This window comes from Aegilops tauschii, chromosome 6 (assembly GCF_002575655.3).
Source record: "Aegilops tauschii subsp. strangulata cultivar AL8/78 chromosome 6, Aet v6.0, whole genome shotgun sequence".
NCBI lineage: Eukaryota > Viridiplantae > Streptophyta > Magnoliopsida > Poales > Poaceae > Aegilops > Aegilops tauschii.
In genome coordinates, this window is record NC_053040.3 from 431,501,238 (window position 1) to 431,517,501 (window position 16,264).

At 49.5% G+C, this 16,264-nt stretch overlaps 1 long non-coding RNA gene across 3 annotated transcripts; it reads right to left on the bottom strand.

Annotated features, from left to right (window-relative positions):
• Positions 1–10,612: 10,612 nt before the first annotated feature.
• LOC109732042 (uncharacterized) lies at positions 10,613–15,521 on the bottom strand. 3 transcript variants are annotated; one of them, XR_012188076.1, is made up of 9 exons: positions 15,055–15,521; positions 14,391–14,452; positions 14,178–14,289; positions 13,748–13,938; positions 12,818–13,409; positions 11,675–11,839; positions 11,520–11,582; positions 11,312–11,424; positions 10,613–10,805 (listed from the first exon to the last, which is right to left on the bottom strand). It is a non-coding gene; the product is annotated as an uncharacterized lncRNA (long non-coding RNA). The 3 variants fall into 3 exon arrangements; XR_002225236.4 differs by having other exon boundaries at positions 12,818–13,507; XR_005760598.3 differs by lacking the exon at positions 14,391–14,452 and having other exon boundaries at positions 12,818–13,507; positions 15,055–15,496.
• Between the last annotated feature and the right edge of the window lie 743 nt (positions 15,522–16,264).

Sequence of the window (16,264 nt, forward strand, 5' to 3'; positions counted from 1 at the left end):
CTGAATCATGCGTTGATAGGTTGCACCGGCGTTTTTTAGCCCGAAAGGCATGGTGTTAAAACAGAAGGGGCCGTATGGAGTGATAAATGCCGTTGTGGCTTGATCGGACTCCGCCATCTTAATTTGATGGTATCCGGAGTATGCGTCGAGGAAACACAATGAGTCGTGTCTTGCGGTAGCGTCGATAATTTGATCGATGCGAGGGAGGGGGAAGGGATCCTTGGGGCAAGCTTTGTTAAGGTCCTTGAAGTCGACACATAGGCGCCATGATTTGTCCTTCTTTGGTACCATCACCAGGTTTGCTAGCCAGTCCGGATGTTTTATTTCTCGAATGAATCCGGCCTCCAGTAACTTGGCTAGCTCCTCTCCCATGGCTTGTCGCTTAGGCTCAGAGAAGCGCCGAAGAGTTTGCTTGACCGGCTTGAATCCCTTTAGAATGTTAAGGCTATGCTCGGCCAGCCTGCGTGGGATTCCTGGCATGTCTGAAGGGTGCCAGGCGAAGATGTCCCAATTCTCGCGCAAGAACTCCCGTAGTGCGGCGTCTACTGTGGGGTTTAATTGTGCCTCGATGGATCCTGTTTTTGTAGGATCCGTTGGATGAACTTGGAATTTGACTATTTCATCCGCTGGTTTAAAAGAGGTGGACTTGGATCTTTTGTCAAGTATCACGTCGTCCCTGTCCACTATGGAGCGTAGCACAGTTAATTCTTCGGCCGCGAGGGCTTCAGATAATGCCTCGAGGGCTAGTGCGGCTGTTTTATTTTCGGCGCGGAGTGCTATGTTCGGATCACTAGCTAGAGTGATGATTCCATTGGGCCCGGGCATTTTGAGCTTCATGTACCCGTAATGGGGTATAGCTTGGAAGATCGTGAATGCCTCCCGCCCTAGAAGGGCGTGGTATCCGCTATTGAACGGGGCCACTTGGAATGTGATTTCTTCAGTCCTATAATTCTCGGGCGTGCCGAATACCACATCTAGTGTGATTTTCCCAGCGCATCGTGCCTCCCGACTAGGGATGATTCCTCTGAAGGTCGTGCTACTTTTCTCAATGCGGCTTTTGTCTATTTCCATTTTTTGAAGAGTCTCCTCATAGATGAGGTTTAATCCGCTGCCGCCGTCCATGAGCACTTTAGTAAGCCGGAAGCCGTCCACAATTGGACTAAGGACCAAGGCGGCTGGTGCTCGGGCTGTTCAGAATTTAGGTTCGTCACTGGCATTGAAGGTGATAGCCGTATCGCTCCATGGATTTATTGCTGCCATGTGGCAGACTCCGGCAAGGCTGCGGAGTGCTCGCTTACGTCTATTATTTGAGGCGAAGGTCTCGAAGACTGTCAATATTGTATTGCTGTTTTCCGCGGGATGGTGCTCTGCGGTACTGTTGATGAGGAGATCCTCACCGCTCTTGGCCACCTGCCGGAGTACCCAACATGCTCTAAGGCTGTGTGTTGGCATGGTATCCGCTGTACTGTGAGTTTTGCATGGCCCATTAAGCCATCCCTCCAATACAGTTCCACGCCCTATAGTGGGCTTTTGTTTTTTGTAATTGGATCAGGTGACTTACGAGAGTACACCCTTTTAGTTCGGACGGGGGGGGGGTTGTGAGAGCCGGAGGATCCCAAAATTTTGTTTGGGTTTTCCAGGCGCTTTCCATCACACAGTACTTCCGTACTATGGCCGCCAAGTCAGCGAAGTGTGCTATGTCACGGCGACTTATGGCGTTGAGGATTCTCCTGTCCGTGCAATTATTGCAAAAGAATGAAATTGCGTCTTCCTCGCGACAGTCCTTAAGCTTGCTCATTACAAGGAGGAATCTGGCCCAATAGTGGTGTACTGTCTCTTGGGGCTCTTGTCTAATGTGGGAAAGATCATTTATATCTGGGTGGGTGGGTGGATTTAGGTCCGAACCCTAACCCGATCTGAGACCCAGGGGCGCAGGAGTTTCCGAACTTGGCAGTTCGGGCTCCGGGATGTTGCCCAATAGGTCTGGCCCGCTGCCTGACTCTAGGTTCAAGCCTGGGCCGTGTCCTCCCGTAGACAGGTATCCAGCTCGGAGAGCTCGGGAATCCGGACACAGTTTGTCCTCAAGATAGAGGAAGAATTGCTGCATTGCTCCTCCACCACCGCTATCTGATAGGTGACCGGCGGGGAGTTAATCTCCCTTTGGTCGGGTTTAAGCCCGATCTGATCATAGTCCGTAGCGACTCCCAAGGCGGCGATGCGATCCAAGAGCTAGTCCAGGGAAGAGAGCTCCATTGGATCCAACTGCGCGGCGAATTCCGAGCCGGCGTGGAGGCTGTTTTTGATGACCCGAGAAGTCATCGTCGGCGCAACGGCCGAACGGGCGGTCATGACGAAACTGCCTAATCAGAGAGTTTGGCCTACAGCCAGGGCTCCCCCAGAGGTGATGTTGTCCTTGACAACGAGACGAGCCATCCAGCCTTATGATGACGACACGGTGGAACTCTCAATGAAGGCACCAATGTCGGTGTCAAAACCGGCGGATCTCGGGTAGGGGGTCCCGAACTGTGCGTCTAAGGCGGATGGTAACAGGAGGCGGGGGACACGATGTTTACCCAGGTTCGGGCCCTCTCGATGGAGGTAATACCCTACTTCCTGCTTGATTGATCTTGATGATATGGGTATTACAAGAGTTGATCTACCACGAGATCGTAGAGGCTAAACCCTAGAAGCTAGCCTATGGTATGATTGTTGTCGTCCTACGGATTAAACCCTCCAGTTTATATAGACACCAGAGGGGGCTAGGGTTACACAGAGTCGGTTACAAGGGAGGAGATCTACATATCCGTATTTCCAAGCTTGCCTTCCACGCCAAGGAGAGACCCACCCGGACACGGGACGAAGTCTTCAATCTTGTATCTTCATAGACCAACAGTCTGGCCAAAGGATATAGTCCGGCTGTCTGAGGACCCCCTAATCCAGGACTCCCTCAACGATGGCTATCTAGCCGGACATGACAAGCATAATCACGCCCGGGCCGAAAGCCGCAGACGGACTCCATCCGAGCTACGTCGCGACGTGGCCCGATATAGAGGCACCGCACACCCCCTTTGCTTCACTGATGAACTAATGGAGCACGAATTCCCAGAAGGGTTTAAACCCGTGAATATCGAATCATACGATGGAACAACAGATCCCACTGTATGGATTGAAGATTTTCTTCTCCACATTCACATGGCCTGCGGTGATGATCTTCACACCATCAAATACCTCCCACTAAAACTCAAGGGACCAGCTCGGCACTGGTTGAACAGCTTGCCCGAAAACTTCATTGGCAGCTGGGAGGACCTGGAAGACACCTTCCGCGATAACTTCCAAGGTACATACGTCCGACCTCCGGATGCCGATGACCTAAGTCACATAATCCAACATCCCGGAGAGTCAGCCAGGAAATTCTGGACTAGGTTCTTAACTAAAAAGAACCAGATCGTCGACTGTCTGGATGCTGAAGCCCTAGCGGCTTTCAAACACAACATCCGCGACGAATGGCTCGCCCGACACCTCGGCCAAGAAAAGCCGAAGTCCATGGCAGCCCTCATGTCACTCATGACCCTCTTTTGCGCGGGCGAATATAGTTGGCTAGCCCGTAGAAATAATAATGCAAGTGAACCTGGCACCCCTGAAGCCAAGAATAGCAACGGCAAGCCCCGGCGCAACAAGCATAAGCATCAAAACAATGGTGACAATACGGATGACACGACAGTCAACGCCGGATTCAGCGGCTCCAAGTCCGGCCAGCGAAAGAAGCCATATAAAAGAAATAATCCAGGCTCATCCAGCTTGGACCGCATACTCGATCGTCCATGTCAGATCCATGGCACCCCTGATAAACCACCCAATCATACCAACAGAGACTGTTGGGTCTTTAAACAGGCCGGCAAGTTAAACGCCAAGGATAAGGAGAAGGGGTCGCAAAGTGAGAACGACGACGAGGAGCCCCGTCCGCCGAACACAGGGGGACAAAAGAAGTTTCCCCCCAGGTTAAAATGGTGAACATGATATACGTTACCCATATCCCCAAGAGGGAGCGCAAACGTGCGCTTAGGGACGTCTATGCGGTAGAGCCAGTCGCCCCAAAATTCAACCCATGGTCGTCATGCCCGATCACCTTTGATCGCAGGGACCATCCGACCAGTATCCGTCATGGCGGTTCAACCGCACTGGTCCTTGACACAATCATTGATGGATTCCACCTTACGCAATTCCTCATGGATGGTGGCAGCAGTCTGAACCTGCTCTATCAGGATACAGTATGCAAAATGGGCATCGATACCTCAAAGATCAAGCCCACAAAAACTACCTTTAAAGGAGTCATACCAGGTGTAGAGGCCCGCTGTGCGGGCTCAATCACATTGGAGGTTGTCTTCGGATCCCCGGACAACTTCCAAAGCAAAGAGTTGATCTTCTATATCGTCCCCTTCTGCAGCGGCTATCACGCACTGCTCGGACGAACCGCATTTGCTCGATTCAATATGGTGCCACACTATGCTTATCTCAAGCTCAAGATGCCCGGACCACGCGGTGTCATAACAGTTAATGGAAACATGGAGCGCCCCCTCCATACCGAGGAGCACACCGCTGCCCTAGCAGCAGAAGTACAGAGCGGCCTTTTCAAGCAGAACCTTAATTCGGTGGCCAAGCTCCCGGACGCTGTCAAACGAGTCCGGACTACTCTGCAGCAGGACAGTCTAGCACGACTAGCAATTTGGCCTCTGTCCCAGTCCCGACCAAATGGCGGCGTTCGTACCGCGCGTACATAACTACGCACTCAAAATACCATGGGCATAGACGGAGGCATAACTAGATTATGGTCCATAATACGGCCCGACCTCCCCTGGACACACATACTTTCACATTTTCTTTTTTTACTTTTCAGGTTTCTTTTCCACAGGCCTTTCCTAATGGCCTGATCATCGGTCCTTTTGAAGGATAGATACACCAAGAAGGCAAGAAGCATTGACGTATAAGGGAACCTCTCGGTGGTCTTTTTTGACGATCACCCTACCTGTTTTCAGGACCCGCACGCAGCTCTCCCTTGGTCGTGGCATGTTAAATAGCCCTGTTGCTTAACGCACTACTTGTACAAATACGCTTTGACGTATTAATCAAACTATAATGGAAACAGTTTGCGGCCCAACTTCTGCGGCACTAGCTCACTACTTCATTTTTTCTTGATAACCTTATCAATTGCACCCCTACACTTTGGTACGTCTTAATTCGCCAGGGGCTTCATTGCGCCACATACTACGACAACAAAGTCCGAACACTTTTTACAGTATAGTTCGGCACCCTGAATATAGCATTATATGCACTGGCTCTCAATCATGTCTTTGGTCAATAGTTGGGTTGCCCGGCTCCTGTGCTTACTACCTTACGTTCCGCTATATCGGCTAGGGTAGTAAAGGGAGAACTACTGCGATTGTGTCCTGGTTGATTCAGATGAGCACCTCAGTAGAGAAAGCCGAAAACTGACTGTCATGATGCGGCGTGAGCTGGTCAGCTGTTAGGAGGTTACAAATATTTTGTGATTTTTTCCCGCATTATGCGACGAATCGGTCTTTACCCAATCAGGTGTTTACAGCACCCTAGTTCGGACTCACGAATACTAGGGGTTGCGCGTAAATTTCTATTGTCAAACTCCTATGGCTAAGTGAGGGTGATAAAGCCACATAGTCCGATTGCCTGGTTCGTTGCGCTAAACACCTCCTTCAAGGACCAAACCTTTGGATCAAGAGTGTTTAGATTCCATCCCGAACACGCCCGTACTACCTACATGGGGGCTGAAGCCGATGACTGGCCAACTCTCAGATTTAATAAAAATGGCCGCACAGGAGGTAAAATTTAAAAAAATAAATAAGCATTATATTACATATCATTTTTGTTTCACCATACAGGACATGATAACATGAATGTATTCATTCAAAAATAATGTCCTTAACACATTGCTCCGCTACAACGCGGGATCCCTCCAGGACATCATCAAAATATCCCTCGGGCGTGCGGTGCTCCTTGCCCTCGAGCGGTCCCTCGGTCGTGAGCTTGACAGCATTCATCTTCACCCACTGCACCTTGACACGGGCGAAGGCCATCCGCGCACCTTCGATACAGACTGACCGCTTGATGGCGTCAAGACGGGGGCAGGCATTGACCAGCCGCTTCATGAGCCCGAAGTAGCTGCTGGGTATGGCTTCGGCAAGCCACAGCTGGATTATCAAATCCTTCATGGCTAGTTCGGCCACCCTATGCAGTTCGACCAGCTGTTTTAGCTGGTCGCTATAGGGCACCAGATGTTCTTGCGCAAGGTATTGCGACCAGAACAGCTTCTCCGTTGAGCTCCCCTCTTCGGCTCGGAAGAATTCCACAGCATCAGAAACACTGCGCGGCAGATCCGCAAACGTCCCTGGAGAACTCCAAATCCGGTTTAGTAAGAGATACCTCTTCTTCACATACTTGCCCTGCATAATAAAAGCCTTACCCTCCGCGATTTTTCTGGCCTCTTGGATTTCCTGGAGGGCGCCCTGGGCTTCAACCCGGGCATCTTGTGCACTTTGGCGAGCCTTGGCGAGTTCGGTCTGTTGATCTGCAATATTGCGCTCCAAGGACTCGCATTTCTTCACGGCGTCCTGGAGCTCCTGCTGGACCTCACCGACCCAGGCCTCGTCCTTTTTGCGGGCGGCCTGTTCATCCGCCACTTTCTTCTGGGCTTCGGCCAGCGCTGCCTTGAGGGTTTCCACCTCGGACGCCGCTCCTACAAATTATCATATGATCAGCACAAATCATTCACCCTTTCTGTTATACAGAAGGCCATTACATACCTTGCTTATCCTCCAGCTGCTTTCTTGCTTGGCCGAGCTCCTCCTCGGCCCGCTCCAGCCTCTGCTTCAGGAGACTTCGGTAGCATGAGAGGTCGCAGCCAGCAACACGCCTACTTATTCACAGACATGTGGTTAGTATCCTGCGGAATTATTTGATCCTTTGTCCGGTTTGTCCTTCCGAACACCGGACAGAGTCTCAGGGGCTACTGTCTACACTGTGACTTTCTTTTTACATAATTGTGTCGCTTACCTCAAAGCCGGTCAGAAGGCTGGTGCAGGCTTCGGTCAGTCCGCTCTTAATGGACTGAACCCTCTGAACCACCATACCCATGAGAATATGGTGTTCTTCAACAATGGAAGCACTTCTCAGTGCTTCCACCAGAGTATCCGGTGCCTCTAGATGGACAGAGGTCACCGGTGGGATAGGCGCACCTCCCTCTTTCGAAGGAGGCTGCTTGCCCGATTTCGGAGCCATATGGGCCTCCGGAATGGTGTCCGGCTGGGGGCCGAACTGGATACGGCCCCCATCGCCAGTCTCAAGGGGGATTTGCTCCCCCATGCGTCCGGCGGCCGAGGTACTACCCTCTGGCGCTGCCCTGATGGCCACCTGAACCTCTCCTTGGCCAAGGCAGTTCCTTCGGGACAACACCTCAGCGTCGCCCGTGGCTTTGGGAGAGGTGGCCGTCAGAAGGGATCCACTGTCCATTGCCTTCAGATCCAGCGAACCCCCCGAGGATGAGGAACGCTGGGGGTTGTCGTGGGCCGGACAACATTGCATGCTTTTCATGTTAAAACTATGAAGTAAAGGAGTTGGACATATGAGTGTGTCAGTGCCTTCAGGTACTTATGATTCGGCCAGGGGCGCCACTCCGATCTGCTGTCGGTATCCGGCGCGGTGTCGTGTGCAAGGGAGGCTTTCCCCCTCTTGGACGCTTCGGCCTCCAGTCGCATGGAGGTCGCCCTTTTCTTCCCTGTCCTAGGGGGGAGTTGCTTTCCTCCTCCTCCTCCTCGTCAGTGGCGGGTGAGGAATGGGTCTCGGCGTCTTCGGACATCACGTCCGAAGTGCCCTTGGGGCGGAGGCCACCTCTGGTCCCCTTGGCCTTCTTCTTCGGCGCTTGATAGGGCGCTGGAACCAGCATCTTCGTCATAAGTGGGATTGCTGGGTCTTCGGGCACCGGAGCCGGACTCTTGACTAGCTCCATCTTCTTCGTCCAGCCCTGAAAATATAAGATGGGGAAACTCAGACATTCTCCTTGAGTATATAAGTAAAGGATACACCTTGAAAACATGAAAAAACTTACCGGACTGGCGGGGTGGGTCAGGTTGTACCCACGATCTTCGGTCTCCTTCGGCCATGTCTTGTTGGCCTTGAAGAGCACCTTCCAAATACCTTCGTGCGTAACGCCGAAGAAGTGTTGCAGGGTCTGGTGCTTCGCCGGATCGAACTCCCACAAATTGCAGGTCCGGCTTTGGCATGGAAGGATCCGGCGAAAGAGCATCACGTGGATTACATTGACAAGCTTGATGTTCTTGTCGACCATGCTCTTGATGCGCATTTGCAGCGCTATCAGCTCGTCCGACGAGGCCCAGTCCAGGCCCTTCTCTAGCCAGGAGGTGAGCCGCATCGGGGCCCCGGACCTGAACTCGGGAGCTGCGTCCCAGGTGGTGTCGCGGGGCTCTGTGACATAGAACCACTGATGTTGCCACCCTTTAAAAATCTCCACGAAAGTACCTTTGGGCCATATGACGTTGGGCATCTTGCTCAACATGGCACCTCCGCACTCTGCGTGTTGGCCATCCACCACCTTCGGCTTCACATTGAAGATCTTCAGCCACATTCCGAAGTGGGGTGAGATGCAGAGAAAGGCCTCGCACACGACAATAAATTCCGAGATGTTGAGGAAGGAGTTGGGGGCCAGATCATGGAAATCTAGCCCGTAGTAGAACATGAGTCCGCGGACGAATGGGTGGAGTGGAAATCCCAGCCTGCGGACAAAGTGGGGGATGAACACTACCCTCTCATGGGGCTCCAGGGTAGGGACGATCTATCCCTTGGTCGGGAGCCGGTGGGCGACCTCCTTAGCCAAATATCCGGCCTCCCGAAGCTTGGTGATGTCCTTCTCCTTGACGGAGGAGACCATCCACTTGCCCTGAACTCCGGATCCGGACATGATCGGAGTGCTTTTTTGAGGCGGAAAGATGAGAACTTGGGTGGTGGAGCTCGAGAATGGGGGGGTGACAAAGAAAGAGAAGGCGTGGGTGAAAGAAAGGAATCCTTATCTCCTTATAGAGGCAGCGAATATCAAGTGCCTCCCCACTCGCCTTAAAACTCGCCTATTCCCCAAGGGTCGTGCAGGCGGCACGGATGGATTACCCATGCCCGTATTGATGAGAATCCCGCAATAAGGGGACATGATCTCTGCTTTGAAAAGACGTGCCAATAAAACCGCATCTCGAAATATGGAGCGGGAGGCTAAAAACGGTTCGAAATAAGGACCGGGCAAGGACGTGGTGTCACGCTATAAAAGTTGTCAACAGATTAGACTCGTGAAATATTATACTCTCTACGGTTGTGTGTGGTACTTGTTTTGCAGAGCCGGACACGTTCTTTGTGTTCGAAGGCTATTTTGGAGTATTCGGAGAAGGAACCCGCCTTGCAATGCCGAAGACAATCTGCACGCCGGACACCTCGTCATTGAAGCCTGGTTCAGGGGCTACTGAGGGAGTCCTGGATTAAGGGGTACTCGGGTGTCTGACCTGTGGGACGTGGGCCGGACTGATGGACCGTGAAGATACAAGACGGAAGACTCCCATCTGTGTCCGGATGGGACTCTCCTTAGCGTGGATGGCAAGCTTGGCGTTCGGATATGAATATTCGTTTCTCTGTAACCAACTTTGTACAACCCTAGTCCCCTCCGGTGTCTATATAAACCGGAGGGTTTAGTCCGTAGAGGCAATTATAATCATATAGGCTAGACTTCTAGGGTTTTAGCCATTACGATCTCGTGGTAGATTAACTCTTGTAATACTCATATTCATCGAGATCAATCAAGCAGGAAGTAGGGTATTACCTCCATAGAGAGGGCCAGAACCTGGGTAAACATCATGTCCCCTATCTCCTGTTACCATCGACCTTAGACGCATAGTTCGGGACCCCCTACCTGAGATCCACCGGTTTTGACACCGACAATAGTCACCTACCACTACTGGAATCAGGCACTTTGCCATCTGCCATGGTAGATGGCAAAGGCACGGACGGCTGATGGCAAAGGGCTTTGCCATCTGCCAGCAGATGGCAAACGGCCGGCTGAATAAACTCTAGTAAAGGCTTCTTTGCCATCTGCTGGCAGATGGCAAAGAGCCTGTAGCCTTTGCCATCAGCTGGCCGATGGTAAAGCCTGAGGAATGGGGTTAGCCACGTTAGGAGGCTAACGACGTGCTTTGCCATCCGCCAGCAGATGGCAAAGGCTGCAGGCTCTTTGCCATCTGCCCGCTGATGGCAAAGGCTGCAGGCTCTTTGCCATCCGCCAGCTGATGGCAAAGGCTGCAGGCTCTTTGCCATATGCTAGCGGATGGCAAAGAGAACAAATAGGCCGGACGAGCGCTTCACAGGTTGCTGCCACGTGGCCTCTTTGCCATCTGCCAGCAGATGGCAAAGTGCCTATATTGCCTCATTTAATTTTGTTTTTTCTTATATCAATTCATTTTCACAGAAAATCAAACATAGATATATATATATATATATATATATATGACCAATATAGCATATTCAACACATATTACCAATAGTCATGAACGCAAATATATCCAACACATATCCAACACATGTTACCAATAGTAGCAAGTTTCCATACATATACATAGTTTTATCATATTACACAGTTTCATCATAGGTAGCAAGTTTCACAAAGTCATAACAAAAATTAAAGACAAGCACTCCATCAACCCAAGCTTCCGTGATCTGAAGCAAATCTACAAAACGGGAAAGAAGAAAGTTAGAAGAAGAAGATTATTATGATGCAACTAAAATGTGAAGATTATTATGATGCAACTTATATTTGTAAAATAGGTCATTTTGGAGCTAAGTATGGTTATTATGTCATTTTTGAGCTAGCTAAGCATACTAAGTCATTTTGGTGTAAAAAATGCTAAGTAAGGTCATTTTGGAACTAATAAGTTTATTATGTCATTTTGGAGCTAGCTAAGCATATGAAGTCATTTCGGAAATAAAATATGTCATTTCGTAAGCATATTATGTCATTCTAGAGCTAGCTAAGCATATTAAGTCATTTGGAGGAAAAAATGCTAAGTATATGTCATTTTAGAGCTATCCTAGGTTAAATAGGTCAATTTTGAGCTAGCTAAGCATATTAAGTCATTTTGGAGGGAAAAATGCTAAGTATAGGTCATTTTAAAGCTATCCTAGGTTAAATAGGTCATTTTGGAGCTAATTAAGCAAAGCACTAAGCAAAACTTACCGTCAACCCGTAGGTGATTGATCGGGGTTCTTGCTCGCGGTAGTGGCAGACGGAGGAGGATCGGGGTTCTTGCTCGCGCCAATGGCAGACGTCGATGCTTGTCGGGAGTTATGCTGCACCAAATTAAAGATCATTTGCAATGTCTCATTAGCATGATGCAACTCAAATGTGAAGACTAATAAGTAATGTCCATTCAAATGAAACTCACCGTGTCCGCCGGAGCAATGACTGGCATCGGCGGAGGGGTCTGACCGTTCTTCTCGCACATGGACTGCACATTTGGATTTGATGAGTCAGTCATATTAGTTACTAATGAAAGGAACATTGCGTGCATTATTTAGCTTATATGCAGAAGAAACTTACCGCGAAGAGCTCGTATATGGCCCGGTTAGCCAAGTCGTTCCGGTTCCTCCCCTCCTCCAAAAGCCTAGCCGTCCTCTTCTCAATCTCCCTCTCCCTCTCGGCCGCCTACCTCCTTTCCTCCGCCAGAAGCTCCTGGGTCTTTGCTCTCTCTTCCTCAATAGCAGCCTGCAACACCACTCCTCTTTAGCATTGTAATTATCGACGGCGGCGGACGAAGGCGAGCAGGGCGGGGATGGCTTCACAGCTTTACGAAATAAAAGACATACATGCACGTTTTACTAAACATTTTCATTTGTTTTTTCATAGTACAGACGCAGACGCTCGACATATGCATACACTCACTCATATGAAGTTATGAACAGACACACGCACACCCTATCTCTATGAGCACCTCCGATAGACTGAGCCGGGACATCATTTTGAGATTGACGGAAACGTCACAGGCGCCTTCATAGTCTCGTAGTCAGCGGGAACATCTTCTCCCACCGTTCGCACATTGTCTGAATGCCTATAATTAATCCAGAAAAATGCAACCCCAGTGACAAGTCTAGGCCTTGAACTCTAGTGGGTTATTTCCACCAAAGAGAAACTAACCATCTAAGATAGGCTCAGTAACTTGTTCATTTGCTAGAGTGCAACTTATTATGGGCTATGATATCACCAAAGAAAAAAAAGAATAATATATCTTGTGGAGCAGACAAGGAGGTTCAGATGTCGGAAATTCAATTCGGCTCTTGGAAGCATATGTGCTACTGCACAACAAAATGTTTTTGCAAATGTCACTCAAATGCTAGATACAAAATTTTAGGGGAAAATTTTAAGCATTTTGACCCGTGCAAAAAAAACAAGTTGAACGCCAAATGTTACATTTAAAGGCAAAGGTACATTGTTCTCCTGTAATTTACATAGCACAATTTGACCGAAGAAATGTAAATACATAGGCTTGTCCAAATATGTGAAGCATAGTAAGTCATTACCAAAAACCGCCAGAAAAAGAGCACTCTCTCAACTATATCATTTGTGGTGTGAACCTAAAACACATGCTCTGCTCAGTAAGAGATTCATTAATTAAAATAGGGAGGAGGAAGCAGAGCACACCACACAAGCTTGCATATATACATAAAGGAATTAGGGGAAGCTCACCATGGAGTGTTGGCATTAGCCATGTTCATTGTCGCTTCACAGGTGCGGTCACAGGTGCGTCGCTTCCTAAGCCGCTTTGGACGCCTCTCCAGGCTACTGCACCATGCATTGCACTCACCAGTACCGCACCAATAAAAGAGACTTTAACCACCAGCCCTTGGCAAGCGAGCCTTCATTGGCGCCACCCTATGGCGCCACCTGAGAGGTGATTGGGGCGGTGCCAGGCTGGTACACGTGCCTTTCATATTCTTGTTTACAATTTGTGTGGGGTTGCTGCATAGAAGCACTGGCTCTTCAATGTATTATAGCAAAGTGTGATTATCTATTACAAGCAGGGGACATCTATTCAGAGCACAACTACAAACAACTGATAGCATAAATTCTATAACAGATAATTGATCATGTTGGACAAGTGGAAAAGCTCAATCAGCATGGAGGTGGGCATTGTCATGCGTCGGCGAGGAGCCTTGGGAGATCAGCTCGGCGCCCTCGGGCCATAGCTGCACCGTCGGAGATGTGGTGTTCGCGTGGAGAAGACCAAGATGCCACCTCTGGTTTCCACCGCGAGCGTCACCAGTAGACATGGAATTACCTTTAACCCAGGACTTCCTTTGTCAGATGTAATAGTGCAAAACAATTAACCTTTCAGTGTAAGAGGACATAACCCATATTTAACCATTTGATTTTCTCCTATAAGTGAACAAAAGGATGTATGTCAGTGTACTTGAAAATAGATCAATTTGGTAACAAGACACCATGAATTTGTAGTACTGCCCAACACTGATAACACCCTAATATTTAAAATAATTTTGGATGGCGGGTGGACGAGACAAACTTTGTTGGCCTATGAGTGAAAACAAATAGTGTTTGCCTTATTAATGTTTTAAGTAAAAGAATAATTAACCGAGGCATGAATCTTGAGAAGATTACCGAGGCTAAATTGAGCGGCACACCATCGAGATGCACGACGGGACGACAAGCTCGGCTCCTGGCGATGGGCGGCATGTGGCCATCTGCGTCATGCCTAAAATGACCAGCATCCCGACAATGGCAAAAACATGGCCGAACTTCTAATCTGCGCACTTGAGCTGATAACCCATATTTAACCATTTGATTTTCTCCTATAAGTGAACAAAAGGATGTATGTCAGTGTACTTGAAAATAGATCAATTTGGTAACAAGACACCAAATTTGTAGTACTGCCCGACACTGATACCACCCTAATATTTAAAATAATTTTGGATGGTGGGTGGACGAAGACAAACTTTGTTGGCCTATGAGTGAAAACATATATTGTTTGTCTGATTAATGTTTTTAATAAAAGAATAATTAACCGAGGCATGAATCTTGAGAAGATTACCTAGGCTAAATTGAGAGGCACACCATCGAGATGCATGACGGGACAACAAGCTCGGTGCCCGGCGATGGGCGGTAGGTGGCCATGTGCGTCCACGCCTAAAATGACCAGCATCCTGACAATGGCAAAAACATGGTTGAACTTCTAATCTGCGCACTTGAGCTGATAAATCTCTGGAGTAGAAGATAAAGTAGATAAAGTGAAGACTGCATATACCAACTATGTGCAAAATCTTGACCAAGAATGATAACAAAGACTCCAATTCCAACAAGCATTACCTGATGCAGAAGAACAAACGTTGAAATGCAGTTAAATTTTGAACAAAAAAATAGAAGTTCAACAAAACTATTGACGAATTGCAGCGATGTATAATTACTTGTTATAATGTGGTGGTATCACGGAAGAAATGCATTGAAACATTAAGTTCTGCTAGGCATAGTTCAGAGTTTTTTTGTTGGAAGATAACAATGCACACATAAATCAATCTTACTGAATTTGTTACATGCCCACACCCGAAATACTATGACTATAAGCATTTTTTATCTATTAAAAGAAAAGATCATTAGGCAACAGTACAAGCCACCCAAAAAAGGATGAAGGAACCTTTTTATATGTCTGACAAATGTTCCGGTAATTAGAGATAGCTTAGTCAGTACACGACTGGTCACTTATGATCTACACATCTTATCCTGCTTGACTACCACACTATCTTGCATCTTGGACCCAGTGTCACTTTCACATTCAGGAAGTTGATCCGGTTGCAGTCTTAGAGAGCACATTTGCATCTTATCCTCATCTTATTCTCAGCTTTCTGAATATATAAGAAGCAGAGCATGAACATGTACAGGGAGAGGTGGTCGAGCAACAAAGAGGGCATCACCTTCGCAAAATCGGAAGAGGTGGTCGGGGAGGCAGAGAATCGACACAGCCGCCGGGTTCTTCGGCGGAAGACGGCGAGCAGGACGGGGATGACTTGTTGGGGACGGAGGAGCCGGTCGGTGATGGCGGCAGACGAGGGCGGGGATGTGTGGTCGGGGACGGAGGAGATGGTCCGCGACGGCGGCGGACGAAGGCGAGCAGGGCGGGGATGGCTTCACAGCATGGATGAGCGGCGGCTGCCGGCGCTGAAGGTGCAGTCCGCCATGGCTGCTGCGTGCGGCGGCTAGGGTTGGGGGAAGAGGAAAGAGCCTCGAGGGTTGGGGGAGGGGGCGGCGCCGCGGCCTGGAACGGTGGAGGGGCGAGCTGCAGTGGCGGGGAGGGGCGGGCTGCGGTGGCGGGGAGGGGCGGGCCGGTGGCGGTGCTGGTCGGCGTCGGGAACGCGGGGCTGGGGCGCGGTGGTGGCTGGGAGAGGTGGGGAGAGAGATAGGGGTGGGGCCGGGCTGGGAGAGAGGGGAGGAGATTTTTTGTGAAAAAAAGAGGGGAGGAGATAGTCCCACTTCTTTGCCATCAGCCAACGGATGGCAAAGGCCCACATCTTTGCCATCAGCTAACAGATGGCAAAGCCCCACCTCATTGCCAGCAGCCAGCTGATGGCAAAGAACCTTTGCCGTCGGCTGGCAGATGGCAAAGAGGTGGGGCTAGTGGGCCGTTACAGCTCCGTCATCCACTGGGCCCCACCCACTTCTTTGCCATCTGCCAGCAGACGGGAAATATTCTTTGCCATCTGCTGGCAGACGGCAAAGAGGTGGGTTGATTGGCCGTTACAGCACTGGACCCCACCCACCTTTTTGTCATCTGCCAGCGGACGGCAAAAATTCTTTGCCATCGGCTGGCAGATGGCAAAGAACTGGCTGATGGCAACCAGGTTCTTTATCATCTGTCAGTTCTTTGCCGTCTGTTTTTTGTAAGCAGATGGCAAAGACGTTCTTTGCCGTCCGCTGGCAGACGGCAAAGAAATGACTGATGGCAAATTCTCTGTTTCCAGTAGTGTACTACGTGTTATGATCCGGCAACCCCGGAGTGACAATAGTCAGGACCACTCCCGGTGATTACTGTAGTTTGAGGAGTTCATGTATTCACCGTGTGTTAATGCTTTTTTCCGGTTCTCTATTAAAAGGAGGCCTTAATATCCCTTAGTTTCCAATTGGACC